The following is a 12,437-nucleotide window of genomic DNA, read 5'->3' on the forward strand; positions in this document are numbered from 1 at the left end:
CATAGCAAAGTGCGGCTCGGGCCGAGGGCCCCCTGCTTTTCCAGGATGGAGAAGGAGATGGGGGAGCAGAGGGGTCTCCTGGAACTCTTTGTAGAAGATCAGGCCACGGAAGGTAGGTCTGTAGCTTGAGCTGAAGGAGAAAATTCAATTTCTTTCCTTGTATGATTCAGCATTCACGAGAAATCGCACATAAAAGCAAACCGTATCCCCTGTTTTCTGGCCAGCTTTGCCTTTGGCCCCGCGCTCGAGCAGCATGGGATTTTTTGCTCTCCTCTCCTGCGTTTCGTAACACTGTCAGTGTTTATTCTCTTACTCATTTGTACTTCTTTCCCATTTGAAATGATCGATTGTTGGTACAAACTCACCTAGGGAGCAATTACTGTAAGCCTAACCCAAACAGGCGCTGGGGGTGCTCCATTAAGCGATATAACCCCCCTCCCCTCGCGCCTGCTCCCGCAGGATACAATATTTACTTTTCAGCTCTCTGCTATTCCTACGGAGCGCTCTCCGGTCAGCGTGCCAAGAATAACACAAACCATAACAACGGGCTGAAGCGCTCAGATGGAGTTCCTGACTTTGCAAAACAAAACAAAAAAAAACCAAAAAACCAACCCAAACCCACAAAAAAAAAGCCAGGCTATTATTTTGCCTCCCCTAAGAAATGCGGGCACTCGAACCACCCCTCTGCCTTCAGCAGAGCTGTGGGCAGCATGAAATCTGCCCCAAGGGAATGCAGAAAGAGGCACAAAGAGGAGCAGTAAGCCTGGGGCACAGGTTGGCGACTGCTGGTTTTTCCTTTTAACGCGGGTTTTTGTTAGGTTGCTGCATTGTTTTGTGAGCTTTTCCTCAAACGCTTTGCAGAGCCACGGAGGGACACGTTCCCTAGCACCTCGCCTGTGAATATTGCAGCCAGGGTTTTAGTAGCTCCGTCTCTGACTGTTGTCAGCCTCTGTGGCTTAATTAATAATTGCTAAGAAATTGCTGCCCGCTCCTGTTAGCCTTTTCAGCGCCGTCAGTTTGTGCAGTTCTCCTCTGGAAATTATTTGTTTGCTAACCGACTGCTAACGCGGGGAGCCCTTGGAGCAAATTACCTTGCTGAGATTTTTCATGGGAATTAGCTGTGTTGTACCTAAAGTCTCAACATTAATTTAGGCAATTGGCCTGTCGGAAGAAAAAGCTGAAAGAAAGCAGAGTCCGGAGCTGCCAGAATTGGCTCCGGGTTGGCCCTGATGGGAGGCTTTGGCGTTGCCCGCCCGGGGAAGGGGATGTTCAGATTTGAGGGGCTTTCCTGAGAGCCAGATGTGTTTTTCCTGGGGCAGATGTTGCTCACATTCATAGAATTATAGAATCATAGAATGGTTTGGGGTGGAAGGGACCTTAAAGATCATGTAGTTCCATGGGCAGGGACACCTCCCACTAGATCAGGCTGCTCAAAGCCCCATCCAGCCTGGCCTTGAACACTTCCAGGGATGGGGCATCCACAGCTTCTCTGGGCAGCCTGTTCCAGTGTCTCACCACCCTCACAGTAAAGAATTTCTTCCTGATATCTAATCTAAATCTCCCCTCTTTCAGTTTGAAACCGTTACCCCTCGTCCTATCGCTACACTCACTGATAAAAGAGTCCCTGCCCATCTTTCACATTGCTGTTGTGGGATAAGCCCTGTCCCAGGGCTCCCGTCCCCCTCTGAATAGTCCCCCTCCGATTTGTCATCCTGCAGCCCTGGCAGGATGCTTGTCGCCGGTGCCAGCTTCTCCTCCCGCTCCCGCTCAGCCACTGTTTAACAGCCATTTGAGACCCTACTGGTGACAAACCTAAAGCCCTGCGAGCCATGGGCTGCACACAGAGCCGTGTTCACAGGAGGCACTACGTGTAGTCGCTCCATTTATTGCCTACAGACCACTCGCTCTCAGTGCATTTTGCAGCTATTGAAAGATTTGGGGCCTTTGTCATAACGCATGCCCTCCTTGGAGCTGCTCAGGGTAAACAGGCCCTTTTCAGTGGTAGGGACAGTCTCCGTTCAGGGAACAAAACACTTGCGGGTGCCCTGTGGCACACGGGGGTTTAGGCAGTGTCTCAGAAAGAAAAGGTGTATTTTTTTTTCCTGCACACTTTTTACTTTCAAACTCATCTCTTTTCTACGCTGGGAGACTTTTCTGGCTGCCTGGGAAGCACGGCAAAGCCCTACCCTTCCAGCAAGACCTGCCATGGTCAAGAGAGAGGGAAGTTTTATATGGAGTGATTAAAAACACCGGCAGCAGCAGGGAAATAACGAACAGGGATGTGACGCTGAGCCCCTCGACCATGGAATGGGGCACGGAGAGCTGCCCAGGTAAAGGATGCTCAGCTGAACCGACAGCCCCTATGGTCCTGCGGCAAAACCCATTATCTGGAAAATGGGGGATAGTGGTGACACCTGCTGCTGCTGCTGAGCTGTTCAGGAGGCAGAAATGCAGAGCTGATGGAAAGAGCTGCAGAAAATGTGGGTCATACGGAGCAGATAGGGGTTCCCTGGCCGAAGCCGCCGGTCCGTGCTCTGCCTGGCTGTGCCTGTCCCTGCAGGCTGCGCTTACGGAGCCCCAGGTCTCCGCTCCATCGGCCCACCCGCGCTGCGCAGGGGCTGGTCTCTGCGCAGAGCGACGTCCATCAGCTGTGGCTGCCGCCTCCTGTCACACCAACCGCCATCCCTTCCGCAGGAGCCCTCGCCTGAGCCTGCAGGGAGAAAATCTTTGTTCGTGGGGGAAAGCTGTGGGCCTTCAGCACCTTCTCAGGGGAAAAATGACCAGGGTGACTCGTGATACACCTGCTGGTCCCCCGGCAGGGACACCCCGTGGGTGTTGCAGAGCTGGGGTCAGGTCGGAGGGTGGCAACGAGGTTCTCCGGGGGTTAAAGCAGCCTCCAGGTTATGGACAAGGATGGTGCAATTGAGGAGAATCAGCAGCGTTTACCCCCTCTCCTGGGAACAAATGAATTTTTGCAATTATGTAGGGTCTCTGCCCAGCGGTTTGGGAAACTCTTAGTGCTATAGAAAAGGCAGAGGTGTCCAGCAGCAATTTTTGTCTGGTAATTGGAAAAGGTGTCCTGGCACTGTAAATCACTGCACGCAGCAGAAGTGAAACAGCAGTGCCTGGAGTCCAGGGGGTTGGGGCATATCCCAGTGAAATGATGGGAATAAACTACAATGCCTGTGCAAAAGGCAAGGAGGATACTAGTCCCGTGCTGGTGTTCAAAGGAGGAGGCTGGCAACTCCGAGATAGCAGCTTGATTCCCAGATTGGGCAAAAGAATGGGAAAACTGGTGTAAGATTCATCGGGTATTAAATTTTCCAGGTCAAAAAAGCCTGACCTGGAGCAAGAGGGAGGCCAACAAGGCTTCGGACACCGCATTTTTAAAAGATGCAGTAACTGAGCTAGAGGAAAATAAATAGCATTCAGAAAATAGCACACAGAAACTGGAGGCCAGCACGCTCTGCCCGTGCTGACACACCACTGCTTCACATTTTCAAAGCAGCAGACATTGCAAAAATAGGAAATACAAGAAGTCAGCGCTATTAAACCGAATGTAACAAAATATCCTATCATGAATCATTTACTTGTAAACCTCAAAATTTTTTTCAGCAGATGCCACTAAATTTCTTTTGCCAGTCATTGCTTCAGTGAAGCTTTTCCGGGAAAGAACGAGGATATAAAATGCACAGAGTGTTTCATCTTCTCCTTCCCTCAAGAGCTGTGTGTAATAGGATGCATTATCGAATAATAATAGGGGAAGCATTTAAATAATGCTGGGCTGAGCAGGGAGTGCCAAGGCAGTCATACACTTGTCATGAAAGCGGAGTGCCAGGTTCTTAATGAATTAAAGTGTCAGCTGAATTTGGGCAGGAGCACCAGGCAGGCTGAGGGGCTCCCGGCAGCGTCACACACACAGCCTGAAAATGACTCCGTGGGCTCCAGAGTGGAATCGCCGCTGTTTGCCATTCTGCAGCTCCTCCTGCCCGCTGGTTTCTGCAGCCGGGGCTCAGCCCAGCCTCCCCGCGGAGGGACCGTATTGCCCTGATCTTAGAGGGGAAAGAGAAGCGTAGGCTGAGAAACCACTGTCTGACATGGAGCTGGGAGGGAATTTCTAGATTTTCTGGCCATCCTTTCAGCTCCAGTGCCAAATGTGACTAGAGGGGGCAGGACGCCGACCTGGAAACCAGGTGTCCTGGGGTGAAGTGGCTCCTTTTCCCTGTTTCATTTTCGTATCCCTCATGGGGCGGTGATGCCCGCCCTGCTCCGGTGGGATGGGTGGGTTCAGCAGGTACCCAGAGCATGGCATGCACGGTGGGATGGAAGCGGCGCGGGGTGCTGGGGACGTGCCTGTAAAAGCCCCGGGGCTGTGGCAGGGGTGCGTGTGGGCAGCCAGAGCGGCACGGGAGGGTGGCAGGCCACGCTTCTGGGGGGACCTCCTGCTATCAGGAGTCCTCCTGGGGAAGCAGAGGTGCTAGAAAGCAAAGTCCCCCTGCCCCCAGCATCGCATCTGGGACAGGACATGGAGTTCAAAGTGCCACCATGCTCAGCAGAGCAGGAATGCTGTGGGCAGACATGAATTATATATAATGGTCTCGGCTACATTTACCCTTCTCGAAATAACTTTGCTTTTTGCAGATCAGTTATCTGAAAACCATAATTGGTACTCTCTGAGCCCTTTATAGTTGCTTGTAGAATAGCGACCTTCTGGTAACGCAAGAGCAGGCGTGGGCCTGCTTCGAGCTCCATCAGTGCTGAGGCCGGCAGCGGGGATGGGGCTGGCCGGGAGGGCGTCTGTGGCTGTCCCGCGCCTGCCCAGGGAAGGGGCTGTCGGATGGAGCCTGCTCTGCAGACATCCCCAGTGGCTGGAAGCCACAGGGAGGGCACTGGGACATTGGTGATGTCTTGGGGGTCCCGGCACCACTGCGGGGGCTGCCCACCCGCACACTGCCCATCGCCTGCGCAGGCACCAGGATCTCAGGGTTCCTGCTACAGACCAACCTGGGTTCATACTGCTGTCAAATTTCAGCACAGTAAAATGCATGCTAGTTCCTCCAAATTCCAGGTGTGGGGAGCACAGGTGATCCCATTCATTTTGCTTGCAGAAGCCGGAGACCTGGGCCGGTGGTGCTGCTACAGAAGGTGCCCTGGCAGAGCGGGGTGCCCTGCTGCTGTCTTGTAATAGCAAAAAGCCAAGTTCATTTGCTTTTTTCTAATTTCCCCTTCAGAGAACAGATGTTCTCTGAGGTTTTTCACATACGGAAGATCAAGCCGCGTTATTTTTAACCAGGCCTTGTAAAAAAAAAAAAAAAAGTATGAAGCATTGTGGAAGAAATTAAGAGCCATGTAAAGCCAAGGGAGAGTCAAGAGGCTCGGCTCGGCAGGGGAGGGGGCAGACGCCTGCCCCAGGAGAGGAGAGGCTTCGCTCTGGGACACCTGCCTGGGATGGCACAAACAAATTAATTAAGCTGAAAATGATAAATCAGCGAATTCTGAGGTTTGTAGCGTAGCAGTGGCTCATCGCCGAGGTTGCATGGGCAGCGCTTCAGCAGCAGCGGGGCGGGCGCAGGGGTAACGGCAGAATCACAGAATCACAGCATGGGTTGGGTTGGAAAGGACCTTTAAAGGCCATCTAGTCCAACCCCCCTGCAGTGAGCAGGGACATTTTCAACTAGATCAGGTTGCTCAGAGCCTCACCAAGCCTGGCCTTGAATGTCTCCAGGGATGGGGCCTCCACCACCTCTCTGGAAAGGAGGTGCTGCCCCTCACCCAGCTGAGATGCTCTGGATGGGGGCACAGGGAGCTGCACTGGGATCCTTTTCTTTAGAGCTGTGTTCAGCAAAAAATGGGTGTCCTGGGCTCTCAGTGGTACCAAAGTCTGCGCTGCTTCCCGCTGCCTGGACTTCGCGGCATGGCATAGGCATTGGCAGCTTCTTTGCCCGGTCCCCACCACCCCGACCCCGACTGGAGCAGCTTGGCAGCCCTCGCTTCACACACGAGGAAATGGGTCTGAGCTGGGAAACATCTCGAGATCGTCGCAGATGGCAAAGCATAAAGCTGACCGGCTTGTCAGGGCACGCCTCTGCACCTCCACGTACGCACAGCCGAAAAAATGAAATCTCCCCTGTAATCCCGAAATTCTTTTGATGATGAGAAAAGGCAATTGAAAAGTTTTGTTGCACAACCTTCAAGATCAAACGATAATTTATTTAGAAAGCACTCTGTGGTATTACATGGCATACAGGCTCAGCAATTAGCTGGAAGCAAATATTCCTCCTCATTTTCCGCAAGTGTGTGATTAGGATAGTCTCTCACCAGTTTAACGTTGCCATTATCAGCTGCAAATATTGTTGAAGGTCAAACCATTTGCTTGTACTTTACTTTTTACGTTTTCAAATATTGTTAATTCAGTTTCATTGCCGCCTTGGAAATAATCAGGCGATGGTTTCTGATCCTTTCAAACCACCATTAACAAACAACTGTTGGAAATACTCTGATATTTCTACAGCTGGAAGAATCAATGGCAAAACAGAGAAAATGCCCCTTTCAAGCAAATCTTTGATAGTTTATTTTCCAGATGAAAGAAGAACCAAGGTATTGTATCCAACACACGTAACTGCTGTCTGCTGCTTATCTCCGGTGTCTCCTACAACCTTCGCAGCAGCTCAGAGCCCCCAGCAGCCGTGCCCAGCACTGCGACAAAACCTGCCTTGCCGTTGCCTTCCAGCCCTTTGATAAACCTCTGCAACAAAAGGGGGGAGTGGGAGGGGATTTTTGGGGGTCATATACATGCTTTTTCCAGAGTTATGAATAAATATAAATGTTTGCCGTGCCATTTCCCTGCCCAGATTGTGAAGAGCAGAAACCCGGGGTAACCTCTCTGGGGAAGCCCAATCCTGAGCACGATGTTCCGGTGGGGGATCTCCCTGCGGAGAGCAGCTCAGGGCAGTGGTAGGACAAGGCAGAAGGAAGACTTGGGTTTGTGTGCAAGGGTGTGGGTTTTCCAGCCTGATTCCCACGCTGAGCACAAGGTCCCCTCTTCCCGCCGTTGGGGATTGCTCTCCGGCAGTTCCTCTGCTTGTGCCAACTTTTTCCTTGTTCAAACAAAGTAAATTAGAAAAGAGGGGTATTTTTACGAAAGTGGCCCCCAGCTTTTCAGCCTGTTGCATGGCGTGGGGAAGGCTGTGGGGCTGCTTCCCTTCCCTCCGCAGTGTCCCGCCATGGGGCAGAAAGGTGGGACACAGCTGTCCCTTCCCCCTAGTGAATGGTGGTCAGTGTTTTGCTGTTTTAGGAGAAAAATTGATCTCAGCACCTTCAGCTCATTCCCAGCCCACTTACGCCCATGCCGAGCCTGCGGGACCTCTTCTGAGCGCCGCTGTTAGAACAGGGCACAGGTAGGTTCCTGGTGTCCAGGAGCATCTCCTGGGAAGGTCCTCAATGCTCTCCTGGCCCATGGGGCGGCTCTTGCTGGGGAGCATTGCAAACCCAGGCTGAGAGCATGCCGGGGAGGTCCCACGCGTGGGGACCCTTCTCCTGGAGCTGGGCTCCCTTCTCCTGGAGGAGGATGGAGGCATCGCCCCTCACCGCCCCTGCGTCCTCCCCTTGCTTCAGCCTCCCCTCTGGGGACAGCAGGTCCTGCCCCACAGAGCGTACTGGGACAGCAAAACGCCTTGCCCAGTTGATCTGGAAACTGTAATTTTCGAGAAACAAAATCGGTATGTGTGGGGGAGCGTCACACGATCTGTGTTTGATGGGGAAGAAATGCTTTCAGATAGGGGAAGATCTTTGGTCACAGGCGTCTGATAGAAATAAAGATTGCGGAGAGCTGTACGAACGGTGATAAATGTTTCTCACAGAAAGGGAGTGAATCCCAGAGGCCTCAGCTATTTTCCCTCTTTCAGAATGACGCTAGGTGAAAATACCTGCCAAGAGTATTGCCTTTAAAGCCTTGAGAGCTTGAAAGGAAACTAAAAACTTGCTGCTAGTCGTGTTAAGTCTGATAAACAGTTTCAGTCCCGACGAAACACTTCCCATGTGTGTCGCATGGGAGGCTTTGCATCAAAGAGTCTTTGTCTATAAATCAAAAAACAAAATAAATCAAGACGCAGTGCTTTATTCTGCCTGGTCAGGTGAAAGCCCCAAACATTGGCCGTTCTTTGCTCCCGAGCCATGCCGTAGCTGGGGCTCATGTTCTCCACAGTATATTCTGCATTGGGAGGACATCAACTGGGCTTTCTGCATGGATTTATGTTCACACGTTGCAAACCTACGCCTCCAGAGGGAAAAATGGTAGCATGAAAGACATTATCTGCTGGCAGCTTTTGCACCCGCCAGGAGGAGGCATGAATTATCTCCAGTCGTTATCGGTCACGCTTATAATGCAAGAGACTTCTTTCAAGACGTGGTGGGACACGGGCTTTTTGCACATTAAATGTTAAAAGGTAGTGTCAGCTTTCACAGTAATTTAAGGCTGGCGCTTCTTCCTGCCTTATTCTTGCTTCCAAAGTGCACCAAAGGGCATCTTTCATCTTTTGAGGCGGCTTATCGTTATTAGACATCACGAGTGAAAAAAAGGCTTTTAAGCAGTCTCACCGTCTCTCCCAGCCTGGCTTCCTTCGAGGCCTGGCCCCGAGTGCAGCGTGTCCCTTCCCGCTGCGCTGCGGGGCGTTTGGCCAAGGCCAGGGGAGGCGGCGAGTGCCCGCAGGAGGGCGAGCGCACATGGGTGTGCAACAGCATGCAGGTATGTGACGTCCCCCACGTCACCCTCTCCGGGCAGTGTCCTGCCAGAGGGTGGGACGGGGCTTTTCCTGGCACAGGAGGTAGCGCTGCCGAACAGGAGGGTGGGTGTTTGCCTGTACGGCCAGGCGTTTTGCTGGGGGAAGCTAAGGCAGGAGCCCCAGGGTAGAACTGCAGATGACCTGCGGCGGGGGGGGGAAATATTAAAAAAAAAAAAATTAAAGTGAGGAGGGAGGTGCCGGTCGCTGTTAAACAGAGGGGCAAGCAGCAGCTTACCACACAGTCGTGGCCCTGCGGTCTCAATGCACCTTGGAGGAACTTTTTGAATATTGTGGTCTTGTCTTTTTTTTCTATCTACATTTGAGATGCAGATGTGAGACCCAGATGGAAATTTTGAAGGGCTTTGGCTGTGTTTTTTCCAAACCAATGTCAATCCACGGTGTTTAAAAGGGAACATCCCTCCAGCAGCAGGGCTTTTCCAGCCTGGCCGCTGGTGCGACCCCTTCTCCAAGAAGAAGGGACCCCTTCTCCCCTTCTCTCCCGTTTAACCAAGCTGGTCCTGCACGGAGGCCGCCCTGACCTCCCTCTTCCCGGAGAACAGCCCCCGCCGCGACCTCCATGCTGGGCTCTTCCTGGCAATTAGCAACCAGCCAAGTTCATCAACACCTCCTGGCAGAGCAGTGCTGCAGCCAGGAAAACAGACTGCAGGCTTGATCCGGTGCTGGGAAGCCCCACGAGCTCCAGCCAAGTGGGTACTTTGCAGAGCACAGGCTCCGTGCCTGCCGGGGGGCAATGTCCCCGAGTCCCCCAGGCGCTGCGGCCGTGGAGAGGACAGCCCTGGTGGTTGGCAGCACTGGAGCCTTTGGCAGGTTACCCTGCGGGGCGCGGGGGAGCAGGATCAGCCGTGCGCGGGTCTTGCATAACGTCGCAGCCTGATTTCCAGCATTGCTGAGCTCCTCTGTTGGGAAGACGAGCCACCGAAACTGGGCCGTGGGCCAGTCTGCGCCCTGCTGCTTGTGGAGCGCGAAGTTGTTCGCCCTTCAAGTTACAAAATATGTATGGTGCTCTTGGTTTGTGCTGGAGTGGGGATGAGCAGAGCCAGGCCAGGTCCCTCTGCCCCTGCTTCGCCGTCCCACCGGATTCCTAGTGTGGGCAAAGCGCCAGCAGCAGTCGCTGTGGGCAGGGCAGAAATGTCCCTTCCAGCCCCTAACGCTGATGGCTGATGGTGTGGGTGAAAGGAGAAGCACCTGCAGTGTCAAAGGCGGGCATGCTGAAGCTATTGGTGATGTTGGAGACCATGAGGCTTGCAGAGAAGCAAGGAACCAAGGTCTTTCCTTGCCCATGCACAGACAGAGGCACTGGGATGGGTCTGCATATCCCATCCCCAACTGCAACGCGTGACTGGACGTGGTCCAGGGGCTGCTGGCCAGGACCCAGATCCCTGATCCCAACCGAGCTGGGGACTCCCGAAACAGGGTTTTCCCTGTCCTTCCTTACACTAGTGGCTCCAGGAATAAGCGCAGCATCAGACACACAGATGGGACACCACGAGTGGCTGTCCCTGTCCTGTTGCTCATAGCCATGGACCCCCCACACATGGACTGTGACACCACCATCCCCACCGCCTGGCACCAGCAGCATCCCTGGAGAGGCTGGAGCAACAAGGTGCCTTGGGTGAGCACCAGCCCCAGGGAGGGAGCAGGGGGGTGAGACCCCGGGATACATCCCCACCATGCCGGGGCAGGGGCCGGGGCAAGATCTGCCAGCTGTCCTTCCCACGGACAGCCCCATGGGGCCACGGGCGTCTCCTGTGGGATCTGGCAGGTAGGTCCCTGTCAGGAGGCAGGGAGGGGGCTGTCAAATGTCAAGCCCACCCGGTTCCCCCCTCTTCCGCCTCATGACAGAACAACGGCCTCAGCCTTCCTGTTGTCCTTGCAGCCTGCCAGGGGGATGGCATGTTTCACGTGCGCTGACGGTTTGTTATTCTGAGGGGCCGGATCCGGCCATGTGCCGTGGGCCTGGTTTTTGGAGCTGCAAGCTGCCCCGTGTCCTTTGCAAAACACGCTCCTCGGCTTATGTTCCTGAGGTGGCAAATAAACGATCTCCTGTTCCCATGGCTGGCACAGGGCTTAACCGTGTGAACCAGGGGACCAGGACTGCGGCCCTTCGACCAGCCGCCCCATGGCCCTGTGCAGGTCTGGTCGGGCAGCGAGGTGGGGGATGCTACAGCCTCACCGTGCCCACGGAGCTGGCCTGGGGACCGGCTACCGCTGGGTAGCCAGCCGGCGGCAGAGAGCTGTCGAGGAGGGATGTGCCGAGGCTGGCACAGAGGGAAGTGAGCAGGAAGGGCAGCTGCCCGCTGGAAGGGATTAACTGCAGATCCGAACATGGAGCAGGGATTACGGGCAGCCCAGCCTGCCAAGCGGTGCTGGCGTGGAGGATTGAGGGGAAAAGAGGAGTGTGAATTAAATGATTGCCGGGTAATTAATTTCTGGGCACTACCTCTGCTGCCAAGTGTGCTGGGCTGAGGGACTCTCGCTCCATTTCCACAGGTTGGGTGCAGGGGCCAGCACAGCCCTGCTCAGCTGTGGCCACGGCGCACGATGACAGTGGCACGGAGCTGCCTGCCCGCGGCCACCTCCTTCGGCATCACACCCAGGTACTTCAGAGCCATTTAGAAGGAGCTGCCACGTCACCAGAGAGAGAAACAACCCGACACGATGTTCCACCATGCTCCTTAGGGTGAACTCTGAGTAATTACTCCAATTACAAGCCGGATCACAGAGAAGCCGGTGGCCTCCACACAGGGACAGATTGCAGGATCCATCTTTAATCATGGCTCAGGTGTTGCGCTCTGCTGCCTCCAATTTGGAGAACATGCTCGTTTCCCCTTGTGGGTCTCTAATCATGCTGCTCATCATCACCTTCTTATCCACTCTTCTCTTTCTAGCATGCATGTCAAAGAAGACAGTACATTAATCAGCCAAGTTTTCTTTATTGCTTCTTGTCAGCAGCAAGCTGTCTTCTAAAAAGGAGCAACCAGGTGTCTTCACCTGGATTTTCCTAGGAGAGGCATCCATCGAAACTCGGCAAGTGGCAAGCACACGGGGGCCATGATTTGTTGCTCCAGGTAAATGATGAAGGATGGGGCTCAGCCAGGCAGGGAGAGGCCAGCTGTAAATCCATATCCCTCCCTGAGGCTGTGTTTATGCCGATATTTATGAAAGCCCACCAATAGCTCCTCCATCTGCCCACAGCCCCAGTGCCCCCCTGATCTGGGCTGGCAGGCAGGTGAGCCCCATGGCAGGGGGACGGTCCGCAAGCACTGATTTTGTCCGTAGCGGAGCAGCAGAGCTGTGTCACGCTCCTTGCCCACCTGAAACGTGTTCATCTCAGATGACAGTCATGCTGGGGGCCACTGTGATCCAGGGATGGGGGACCATTTCACCCAGGAGCTCATCACTGTGTGCGTCTGGTTGGGCACCATGACCTTCCCAGGGTGACCAGGTGTTGGCAGCTGCGCCCACTTTGGCCGCAGTCCTGCCTCCGGCCACGTGCCCTCCATCACCTGGCATGTGGAGGCGATGTGTCTGTCCCCATCCGTGAGGAAGCAGCTGTGTCCCCAGCAGGAAAACGACAGGCCAGACTTCCCGTGCAAGCTGCAGTGCCAGAGCGTGGCTGGGTGGGATGTCCCCTGA

This window comes from Larus michahellis, chromosome 6 (genome assembly GCF_964199755.1).
Source record: "Larus michahellis chromosome 6, bLarMic1.1, whole genome shotgun sequence".
Lineage (NCBI taxonomy): Eukaryota > Metazoa > Chordata > Aves > Charadriiformes > Laridae > Larus > Larus michahellis.